Source organism: Cryptomeria japonica, chromosome 5 (genome assembly GCF_030272615.1).
Source record: "Cryptomeria japonica chromosome 5, Sugi_1.0, whole genome shotgun sequence".
In the NCBI taxonomy this organism is placed as follows: domain Eukaryota; kingdom Viridiplantae; phylum Streptophyta; class Pinopsida; order Cupressales; family Cupressaceae; genus Cryptomeria; species Cryptomeria japonica.
In genome coordinates, this window is record NC_081409.1 from 665,015,880 (window position 1) to 665,028,221 (window position 12,342).

Sequence of the window (12,342 nt, forward strand, 5' to 3'; positions counted from 1 at the left end):
CATAGAGAATATTTAGCTCGAGATAAAGATCTTACTATGGAAGAAATTCAAAAAACTATTAGGTCTCTAGGAAATGAAAAATCCCTTGGTGTAGATGGTCTTACTACTGAATTTTATAAGACTAATATTGGTAGATTGTCTTCGAACTACTTGAGGTCTATGAGGAGACCTATCACAACAATTCCTTGGGTTTTAACATGAACAAATGAATCATTAAGATAATTCCTAAGGATGGGGGCACTTATTTGATTAAAAAGAAGACCAATTACATAGCTACATGTTTCCTATAAGATTTTTGGCCAAAAAACTTGCTTGAAGAATTATTAGGGTCTTAAAAATATAGTCTTAGTCACTCAAATAGGTTTTAGAAAAATAATATTTGAATTTGAGAACTTGATCACTAGTTGGGATGGTATGAATTAGGTTAAGCATGATAATAAAAAAGTTGCAATGGTTTTGCTGGATTTTGAAAAAGCGTAAGATAAAATTGAGTAACATTTTGTGCTAGATATGTTGAAGGCATTTGACTTTCCTCCAAAATTTTGCAGATGGATTAAACTATACTATTTAATGACTCCTCTACTCAAGTGGAGGTGAATGGGGATTTCATAGAGTCTATCTTCCTCCAAATCCATTAGATAGGGGTGCCCTATAGCCCCAACACTATTTGTAATTGTTGTTGATACCCTTCATTATGTATTGAGAACCACTCTAATCCCCCTTTTATATGGTTCTCTATTGCCTAATTAGGATCAATTGTTAAATGCCATATTTGTAGATGATGTTTGTGCATTCATAAAATTGACAGAGGCAAAATTTGGTAATATTGTAAAGATATTGGAATTTTCTTGTGTTGCTTTTGGTTCTAAAATCTCCACCAATTAATCCATTGTATTGGTTTGGCATCAATACCCTCTTGATTGGCTTGTGAACAAGGGTTGGTAGTGGGTAGGTCCTAATAAGTTGGCTAGATGTTTAAAAATTCCATTTGTTGTTTCTCCATCATTGAAAGAGATATGGGACTAGCTTTATCAGGAAAAACACATAAAATGGAAAACTCACCTTCTCTCCTTTGTAGGTAGGATCCAAGTAGTTCAAAAAGTTATTACTTCTCATGCCATCTCTTTTCCTTCGTTAGGTTGTTTTCTATCATGAGAGACTTTTTATGGTCAAATGGAAAAGGAAATAAAAATAGACATGTAGTGAATTGGGCATTGTGTTATCTTCCCAAAAAATCAGAGGTTTGGGATTGAAAGATCTATGACTTCAAGGTCTTTCCCTAGCTACCAAATGGATCATCAAGGCTATTGAAGGTGATGAACCATGGAATGTTCTAATCAAGAACAATCTTTCTCCATCTAGACCAAAAAGGGGTATGAGTTGGAGACCCCTTCAGATACAAGATATATTATTTGCTCGATTTGAGGCTCACCTATGTTCAATGACTTGTGGAAGACATGGGGTAAAGTTAGACATTTGATTGTTAACTGTGATATAATTTAAAACAAAAATTATTTCTTATGTTTAAATCAAAACTATTTGGTGGAATGTTTATTTGAATGAAAAAAAATCAACTCTTTCTCAAGAGTTCTCAATGAAGACATAGGACACACTTGGAGTGAGTTTGTTGCATAATATCTTGATTAATGGAGTATTTAAAACTTGGGAACAAATGGGGGCTAAGTTGATCTCCAATTATCCTACAAAAAGATATATACAATGTTAAAACAAGGACTGTGAAATTGCTTTCCTATGAAGCTACTCAATGACACAAAGTTGTTCAAAGGAGTTTGATGGAAAGATGACGTGCTTACATAATTGAGATTGTAGTTAACAAATTATATTCTATGTTGATTGGCTTGGGAGAGGTCCACACTTGGCTTAACAAATCTTGGAACCTTGACTGGTCTGAAACCAAATGGACCAATAAACTACTACATATATGGACCAATTCTAGGGAACCGAAAAAGACATGTTTTCGTTGACTCTTGATGCTTAAAAAACTTGCTATTGGGATTGTTCTACACTCTTATAGACTGCCTACTAGAACTTGTGAGTAAAATGAACCCTTTGTTCGAAGGTAACCTTAAAAAACAAGTGGTTGTTTTCATTCGAAGGTAACCTTCAAACAAGTGATTGTTTTCATTCGAAGGTTCTCACTCACAAGACCTTCAAACCAAGACCCTTTGAATAACTTCATTCAAAGGTCAATACAATTTCTTTTTCCCTTGACTTAAAATTTTTTGATCTCCCAAATTTAAGACCCATTATTGTGGGATTACATAGTTAAAAAAAAAAAAATTAGATTGTAGAGCCAACACTTCATGTTTTGTTTGAAAAAAAATAGTGCTCTAAATCTCACATTGAAATGGAAGTTTTTTCAATCTTGAAGAATAATTTTTTATTTAACAACTGTAAATGAATCTCTAAATCGAAGAGAGTTCTCAAGTATTTAAAATGTATTTTTTTAATTGTCCTTAAAATTTGAAAGATTATCGCTTGACAGCATCATGCAATGCAATGAACAAAACTATATTGAAACTTTATTGTGTAAGGAATTAAAAGGCTCGTTTCAGAGTTGGTTGAAAAAGGGCAAGGTGAGTTTTCGAGGCAGCCAAATTCTAGATGGAGTTCTTATAATGCACAAGATATTGCACAGAATTAAGGACTGAATCATGGTGATTAAGTTAGACGTGGAGAAAGGGTACCTTTTACAAAAGTGCCAGAGATGTATAAATTGGGTCTAATGTATAGCTTTCTGTGTTAGTAAACAAGGCATCAGTGAGATCTTAATAATAAACATGCGAAGTCTTCAATAATGCAATAACTTGGCTCTTATTTCTCCATTTTAATGGTTGAATTGGGTAGTTAATTTCTAAGTATAAAATTTCAGAAAGAATAGGGATATCTGTGTTTCCCCAGAATGAGGCATTCGCACAGGCTGATGATGCAATACTGTTTGGTAAAGCATAAAAAAGAAAAGATACAGGCTGATGATACAATACTGTTTGGTAAAGCATAAAAAAGAAAAGATACAGGTTGGAAAGAAATTATTGCCATGGGGCTCATGTTAGAAAGCAAAAGTCAAATGTTTCGCGTAAGCGATAAGGAAGAATCATTTGCATTCTGGAATTCAATATAGCAGCCCTCATAAGTACATGGGGATATCATTATTTGTTGGTGAAGTTAACTAGTTTTAAGATAAAAGTAGTTATATTATGTTACTGTTGCTTGTTATATTTCTAAGTTGGTATTAGTAGGGAAATCAACAAAATTTGAGGGTTGTTCTTTTGGTAAGATGGATAATGGTTAATTTTTTTTTAATTTGAAATTGTTGAAGGAGTTTGAGATGTGGAGGCTAAAGAATTGGTTGCTTAAAATATAATGTTAGATGCAAATATCTCTTGAAGAGTGATAGAAAGTTCAATTAGAGGAGACTTATTCTTTTATATATTTTCACAATAGGTTAAAGTTAGGGTCATTATTATAGGGCATTAGGGGATTAGATATAGGGAATGGGTGTCCTTTCGATTAGATTTCTAGCCAAAAGAATTTCCCTTTTCCTCAAATCATGTATTGACAAAAGCTTGGGATACTTTGGAGATTGAAGAGAGATATTAATGGTTGATATTAGAAAGCAATGACTATAAGTTATGCATGAGAAAATCTTTAGATGGACTTCCTATTTAGGAGGAACACAAAATTCATTTGCCGTCTATTCTCCACTCCATTATTATTTTGTTCCTAAATCATCTAGATATGGTTATTTAGATTGGTAACAAGTTAGGTATTTATTTCCTTGGGTTATAAATTTCTAAAGAAGGTTAATGTTCCAATACTGGAGAATTGCTCCAACTCTATTAATCGGTGTTCTTCTACACCTACTAAGTGCAATGCCTTTGTATGATTAACAACTCTTAACAAAATTCTCACATATGATAATATGCACAAATGGGGCTTCTTAGGTCCCTCAAGGTGTTTTTGTGAAGGATGAGGAGTCAATGGATCATCTACTTTAGTGCTACACTTGCTCAACTAATATATGGTATATCCCTCTCAAGTTAATAGGCCCATACTATGTTTTGCTAAGATCAACAAGGTAATCATTGTATAGCTCCGAAAGTATGGGCCTGCTAACTCGAGTGGGTTATACCATATATTAGTTGAGCAACTATAGCACAAAAGTAGATAATCCAAAACAACCAATCAAGAGGCTTTCCTTTCGAACTTAGCACTCTATCTCCCCTAATGCTCAAATGTACCTCACATGTCTCAAAATATTCCTCCCTAATCAATTTATGGGCACAATTATACTAGATATGAACTAGGCGGTTGAATTAGAGGTGTAGGGGATCAGAGTTGAAGATATAGGTTTGAAATATTCATTGTCTTGATATGAAGACTCGTTTAATATGATGGAAGAATTAAGTGAGATATTCATATCTTGCAAGCCTTTTGTGGCAATGTCAACAAATTTCTATTTGATTGCGTGTTCACCACTTTTATGGTCACTTGGAGGTTGGTAGTGATTTCACCTTCCTTTTTTCCTATGTCTCCTCTATACATAGGTCTCAACAAGAAATCTATTATGGGTAAGGTTCCCCATGCTAGTTGGTATTCATCATAGGTAATCTAGCATTGAAACATCCATGAGTGGAGGAAGTGGTAGGTATCAGTCAAGCTTTACATAGTGGTAGGGAGCGATAAAGTATAGTATAGTATTATATTATGCATGGTCTTTATATGTTGAGTTGCAATATAATTATAATGATCATTCTTTATGCCTATCTTTCTCAATTCATTTCGCAATATTTATTTTCTTGTTATTTTAGGTTAGTTTATTTGAGTTGCTTCCTTGCCTTAGGTTAGGATGTCTTTAGTTTTGTTCAAGATGCAATTGTACCATGACATAGTAGTTTGATTGATGATCCAATATATCTATTTGGCGAGGGCCCCCTCTATACTTTGAAGAGCTATCATCATGATGATGGACAAATCATAACTTTAAGTTTAAATTGTATAAGAATTATTTTAAGATATAATATTATTAATTTTTATTCATTGCTTATAACTCAAATTGTTTAAATTTTTTAATTGGTTAAAGGAACACTATAGAGTCCTCCATTATTCTATGCATTAAAAGAATTCTTGTTTAAGGTCAAATTTATTTTACAACTATTTTTAATATTATTATTCAACTAATATGAGGTGTAACTCATCTGATATTTAAACCATGTAAAAAGTATTAAAATATTGATTACGAGGTTATTAAGATTCTTATTAGTCAATGAAAAAGAGACACAAGCAACCATTCCAAACTCGAAAAAGGTTATAAACGTGCCAAGCTAACTGTTTATTGCTTAAATTCCCGATAAGTACGATAAAGCAGTGAAGATGAACCGACAATTTTAACTGTTTCTGCCATCTGTCAGCTGCAATCAATCTTCTCCTGCCATGTGCACTTCTACTAAGATTGAGTGGACCCACATTACACTCTCTCTCTCGCGGAAAGACTATACGACACTCAAATGGAACATTACACGTCATCATCAAGAAATTGTGTTTCATTTTTTTTTTGAAAAAACGGGAAGAGCAAGCGATTAAAGTGACACTCCATCATTTGACGGCGAAGTGAGCGCAAACTAGGAGGAGAAGTTCGAATTGGAGAGCGCTTTAATTTCCGAACGAACGCCCTAAAAAGTCCCTGATCCTCCAATAATTACATTGTAAAGTTCGACCTGCGCACAATTGCGCCAACTGGAGCAAAAATTTGTTTGGTGCTGTGAGATGATCTCGTATGTATTCAAAACCTTTGTGCACGGTGTTTTCTTGAAAATCTCCAAGTTTGCTGGTAACAATTTGGTTATTAAATTTCGCATACGATACATTTAATTGCTGGTCTTTTCAATAGCTCCTTAATTTAGAGGAAACGGGTTAAATTTTGCACAAATTTATTGGATTTGATAGTTCGGTATAGCCATTAGTCGGACAGATTGTTTATTTTGTTGCGTTTGCTAGATAGTTGCACACATTCAAAATTCACTGCAAGTTGAGTTGTTTTTTAAAGTAGAAATACTATAATTTTAAATAAAATTTATAAATTCTTGAAGCCTTGCAAAGAAAACATTCTCTTACAATAGAAGCTTTAGCGCTGCCAAGTTTGATTTGCTACTTGGGTTTTATTCTTTGTACGCTCAAAGTCTACATCAGCACACAGCTTTTGTTTTGAGGTCTCACAAGATATTCTGTTCTTGTGGACATCAGAATTTTATTAATAAATTCAAATCATTTCTTTTGCTTTCTCAATGAGTTGGTAAAACTTGATTTGTAGTTACTTTCTTTTTCCAAATAAAAGGCATAATGATTTAGGTCATTTTTCTTTTTATGTTTAATTTTTTTAATTGGAAACAAATCGTAGCAATTGCTACAGAAGATTCTGCATTGGAAATTTAGATGCTAACAACACTAAAAATAAAATGGGCAAAGATCCAGGTCCTGGGAAGAATCGGTCTCCCTTGTCTCTACTATCATCAATGTTTATAATGATTGAGCTCACTCCATTGTGTTCCCAATATTTATTACTGCACATCCAGTGGTGAACAAGCTTTTCCAGACTTTTTAACTCCACGAACAATATACTCATTCTGGACCTAATGATTTCAAGCTCTCTTGCGTTGACATTGATTTCCATCAAGGTCTCCGTGTTGTCATCCAAGAGTCTCATTCTCTTCACAGCCTCATGTCCCAAGTGGTGTAAATGATTATTAATCCCTTCATTCGACTTGTAGACAGCCGTAAAATTTTCTTTGTTAGAGATAGAAGTATTGTATGGTTATTGCATAGATTTTTTAAATTATTAATCATCTCGTTCAGAAGGTGGAAGGCTTAGAAATACTCATTATTTCAGTTACACAAATCTTCAATTCGATTTCCCAAACTAGGCTGAGAAGTAGTGATATTATCTTGATTGATGTGCTTAGACATATCCATTCCGGAGTTTGCCTTCTTAACTGGACTATAATTCAGATTTTCTACTTTTATTTTTCTTTTGAAATGGATGCTCCCTACAGAGGTTGTAAGTTGGCGGAGATAGCAGAGGGACTATTAGATTTGAGCTGTAAACTTTCCTTTGCGAAGCATTTTGCACTGCAGTACTGTCTACCTATTGCTTCCCAATGTGACTAGGGATATGAAAACCACCTTATGCGAATGCCACCATCATTGCCCAAAGGTTCTGACGACTCTTGGCAATCTCTTAACCTGTCCTTAGCAGAAACAGGGTTTAAAGCAACACCCAAAGTAGGAGGCACGTCAGGCAATGGAAGATTGAAATTAGTTAGAGTACGTCGATTGGTAAGCAATCAAGCATAGAATTCCCTAGCATTGATGCAACAGATTGAGGATTTCCTGCCCATCTATTTGTCAAGAAGGAAAAAGAAACGAAGTCCCTACATTGACATGATAAAACCAACCATGAAATCCATTACAGGTAAAAAGAGTTCTAGTTGGGGAAAAGTAAAATATTCCATAACCAATTGCAAAGGGAATTTAGTGCTAAAGGTAGGTAAATAAACCTCCATTTAAAAACTGCCAGCAATGTCATGTTGAGATGGTTAAGTTATGGTGTTGTTGTTCTTGCCACCAAGGTTCAAACTCTGCTATGGTGCTATTGTTGAATATTTAAATGAGGATGAGGTCCCCCATTTGTGACCTCACTAGTTCATAACTCTGGGTCAAAAGTGTTTACCCCTCCTTATTTTTTGAAAAAAAAAAAAACCTCCATGAGAACTAGATAAGGACAAAGTAGAATGAATGGGTAAAGAACAAAGGACCACATGATCGAAGTGCATGACAACAATATGACAATGGAAATAACCAAGGTTACTAAATAATCAGATTCACTCGCTGATGCCAAGTATGGTATGTCCTTGAATTGGGTACAATTTGGAATCGTTGTGGAATCAAACAAGATTTAATTTTTTAGGGTTTCAAATGTTTTCAATTTTTTTTGGCTGAATCTTGATGATTCTGAAGCAATTCCAATTGTTGGTGCAAATTTCAATTTTTTTTAACTTGCTCAATGTTGTAAACAAACCCTAACCCGTAAAACATATTGTTTTGTTTCTGTCAAGATCACCAGGTAATGTGTGTACTTGGAGACTCCAGAGAATGGTATTGGTACTGATACAACCAATTTTCAAAAATAGGAGATGAGGGTCCTTGGAGATGCCAATTTTTTATTCTATATAATTTAATAATTTCCAAAAACTATCGTGACAGAAAACTTTGAAAACAAGAATAGTGGTTAAGTATAGCATTAACTTAAAAGTCTAAATATACAAATCAAAATGTCAAATGTCATTGTGTTAAAGAGTCAAAGAGTTCAAAACTTACATGTAATAGGCTGCCTTGCTAACCTATTTGTCAAACTGTTTGCAAACTTCACAAAATGGACTGTCTTCTCTTTTTCCTATTATTATATCTATAGTTTAGCTGATTCCTGGTGCGTTTGTGTTTTGACAGATTGCAAGCATACTTTTATTTCCAGCATTATATCAAACAATCCATTCCAGCATCTTAAGCAATTACAAGATTATGTATGAAAAATCATAAAGCTTAGACAACCACAAGATTGAAATTTTTTGCTTCTATTCACTAGAAAAAACTCTTACAACATAAACATCTTCCAGATATTAAAACTCCACGCCTAGTTCAAAGGAAATAATGAACCATACACAAGATACTCAAAACCTGGTTAATATTTGATGCAGAAAATCCGCACTCCTCATGCCAAATGAATATTATGCTGCTGATAATACTCCATGACTTAACCAGCAACACCATACGTCCCAGTCAGTATATCTATCAGTTCGCAGTGTATATTCTGGGCACTCTACAGTCCATATTTCCTGCCGTATTTCAAAGTCAATCAGCACACTCACAAAACACACCAAATAGACCATGTCTGGAGTTTGGGATTAGCGGCCTATGTCCTTGTGCGTAGTTTTGGTAATATCGACCTGCTGTATGTCCTCTTTGTCAGCTATTCTAACAATGTATGGTGTAGAAGTTACTTCTTCCTCCAAATACGATATCTGTAGCAGAATTTCCAGCACTGAAACTTGGCGATTCCCTGTCACTTTGCTACGATTTTCACCCAGCAAGACCTTCACATCACAGCTGGACTTTCTTCATGCCATCGGCTCATTCAATGCAGTTTGGTTTATAAATTTCTCAGGCCTGATCTTCCACAGGTGTGAGAAATGTTGCCAATGAGGAAATTCGTCCCCCAAACGCCTAGAAAACTTCCAGAACTGAATCCAGAAACACAAATCCCAAGAAACACACAATCTTTCAGATATCTCAAATCTTCATTAAATGCTCTATTTATGACTTCAGCTGGGCACACTTCCCAAGACACCACAAATGTGGGATAAAAGAAAGATACAATAAATATTATTATCCCTTCTGTCTCCAAAAAGAAGGGGACTTTTAATTTTTCCCATTAACTATAGTCCCAGCATTAAATAAATCACTAAAGTTAAATATTTAAATTTATTTTTAGGAGCTTTTAATTTTTTACCTAGATAATTAATGGCCCTTTAAATTTGCAATCCAAGTGAAGTATAAAATGCACCAAAATATTGTCAACCAAAATTGCTTAAAAATTTACCAGGCGTTGAGCCCAAATTGACTTACTATAAATAGTAAGTTTCTGGAAAACCTATCAATTTACCTCCGATTGGCCTGCAACTGAAATTGCCTAGTACAAATTCAACAATGATCCCTTTAATGTCTTGGTTAGTCCTCGGGACCATGGTAAAAAGGGCTAACGACAAATCACCGCATGTCTGCTAAAAAGGGGACATTACAGTCCGCCCCCCTTGAAATTGCTTGTCCTCAAGCAATCTCAACTTTGGATGTTGTAAGACATACTCACCCTCCCAAGTAGCATCCTCTATTGACAAGTTCTTCCACTTCACCAAGTATTCCCTAGTGACCCGTATCCGTAAAGTATGCTCCCTAGTTTCAAGAATGGCCTCAGGAACCGAGATAAGCTTCCCCTCATCATCAAGAGGTGGTAACTCCGCTAAAGGTACTACATTATGACCCAACGCCTTTTTGAGGCGTGACACATGAAAAACATTATATACCTTACTGTCTACCGACAACTCAAGCTCATAAGCCACCTCACCAACCCTCCAAATAACTCTGCAAGGTCCATAGTAGTGTGGCTTCAACTTCTTTGCATCACTCCTTTTGAGAGTGGATTGTCGGTAAGGCTGCAGCATAAGATAAACCATGTCACCAGCCTCTAAAAGATCTCTCTACTTTGTGCTAGTTTGCATATTGTTTTTGCTGGTTCTGAGCCTTCTGCATGTTGTCCTTCAATGACCTCATGATATCCTAATTCTCCTGTAAGAGATCCTTAGCCTTAGGTACTTGACTATCACGAAATAACAAATCTAAGAAACTCGGAGCCTCATAACCATAAAGAGCCATAAAGAGTTACATCTGGATAGACATATGATAAGTGGTATTATAACAATATTCTCCTAAATGCAACCACTTCACCCATGTCTTTTGCTGCCCTGCGATATAATTATGGAGGTATCCTTCCACCCACTTGTTCACAATCTCCGACTGCCCATTTGCTTGCGGGTGATAGCTAGTGCTCGGGGTAAGTTCTGTCCCACACAACTTGAAGAGCTCTTGCCGAAAAATGCTCATAAACTTGCTGTCCTGTCACTCACGATGCTCCGTGGCGACCCGTGCAACCTGAATACCTCTCTGAAAAACAACTCTGCTGTCTGAACTGCTGTATAGGTGGATGAAAGGGCGAAGAAATGTGCAAATTTTGTCAATCGATCCACCATAATATATATGCAATCCTTGCCTTGGACCTTTTGTAGACCCGTAATGAAATCCATCGAGACACTATCCCACTTTCTCTTGGGAATGGGTGGGGGCTACAATAGTCCTCCTGGGAAAGAGTGCTCATGTTTATTTTGCTGACATATAGGACACTCCCTCACATATCGTAAGACCTCAGTCTTGAGCCCTTTCCACGGAAAGTGCTCTCTCACTTGCTTGTAAGTTTTGAAATAGCCCGAGTGTCCTGCTAACAGTGAGTCATGGAAAGCTGTCAAGATCTTCTGCTTCATAGTAGATCTTGGTACTAAGAAAAACCTCTCCTTGTAAATGATCAATTCATTTACCACTATGTACCTGTCATCTTGAATAGTGCCATCAATAATCCTAGTGGCCCACTTGTCCTTCGCATACTCTGCTGAAATCATCTCTCTCCAATCCTCTGCTATATTACCCAACGTACACAAGTGAGGTCTCCTGGATAAAGCATCAACAACAATGTTTTTTTGCCTTCGACGAAAACTATGTCAAAGTCATAGGCCTGTAGTTTGCTGACCCACTTCTACTGCTTATCATTCAAATCCTTTTGTTCAAGGAAATGCTTCAAACTGTTATGATCTTTCTTGACTGTGAACTTGCTACCCACCAAGTATTGTTTGAATTTAGCCGAGGCGTGCATTATTGCCAACATTTCCTTGTCATAGATGCTGTAACTCCTCTCAAGCCCTGTCAATTTTTTGCTCTCCAAAGCAATGGGATGTCTATCCTGAATCAATATCGCACCAAGGCCTTCACCTGAGGCATCACAATGCAAATCAAAAGGCCTATTGAAATCAGGAATGGCCAACATTGGGCATGTGCTCATCAACTCCTTAAACCTGTCAAATAACTGTTGAGCTCTGTCTAACCACTCAAATGCATCCTTCTGAGTCAAATCTATAAGGGGTGCAATAGTCTGAGAAAAACCCCTCACAAAGCGATGGTAGAATCCACACAAACCAAGAAATCCCTTCAGCTAAGAAATATTCTTCAGAGGCGGCCAATCCATAATAGCCCTGATCTTTTCTAGATCCACACGAACACCCTTAGAACTGATGATGTGCCCCAAATACAAGAAGTTTGTCATCCCAAAAAGCACATTTAGACATCTTTGCGAATAGGGATTCATGCTCAAGCATACTCAACACAATGTCTATGTGTTTTAGATGCTCCTCCCAAGTCTCAGTGTAAATCAGTATGTCGTCAAAAAATATCAGCACAAATCTCCTCAACTGATCTCTGAATGTCCTGTTGATACATGACTGGAAGGTAGCTGGTGCATTAGTTAAGCCCAATGGCATGACTAAGAACTCGAAGTGCCCATAATGACACTTGAAAGCTGTCTTCTCCACATCATCCTCTCTGACCCAAATCTCATGGTAGTCGGATCTCAAGTCTATCTTGGAGAAATAATAGGCTCCATGCAACTCA

General features: G+C 36.1%; 1 protein-coding gene across 3 annotated transcripts in view; it reads left to right on the forward strand.

The window, feature by feature from the left end:
* Positions 1–5,550: 5,550 nt before the first annotated feature.
* Positions 5,551–12,342, forward strand: part of LOC131074988 (CSC1-like protein RXW8) — a 165,110-nt gene continuing 158,318 nt past the window's right edge. Inside the window, exon 1 of one of the 3 annotated variants that reach the window (XM_058011741.2) lies at positions 5,551–5,795. The gene's annotated coding sequence lies outside the window, so the exon portion shown is untranslated. Of the gene's footprint in view, positions 5,852–12,342 lie in introns of all 3 variants that reach the window. The other 2 variants (XM_058011743.2, XM_058011742.2) reach the window with 2 other exon arrangements.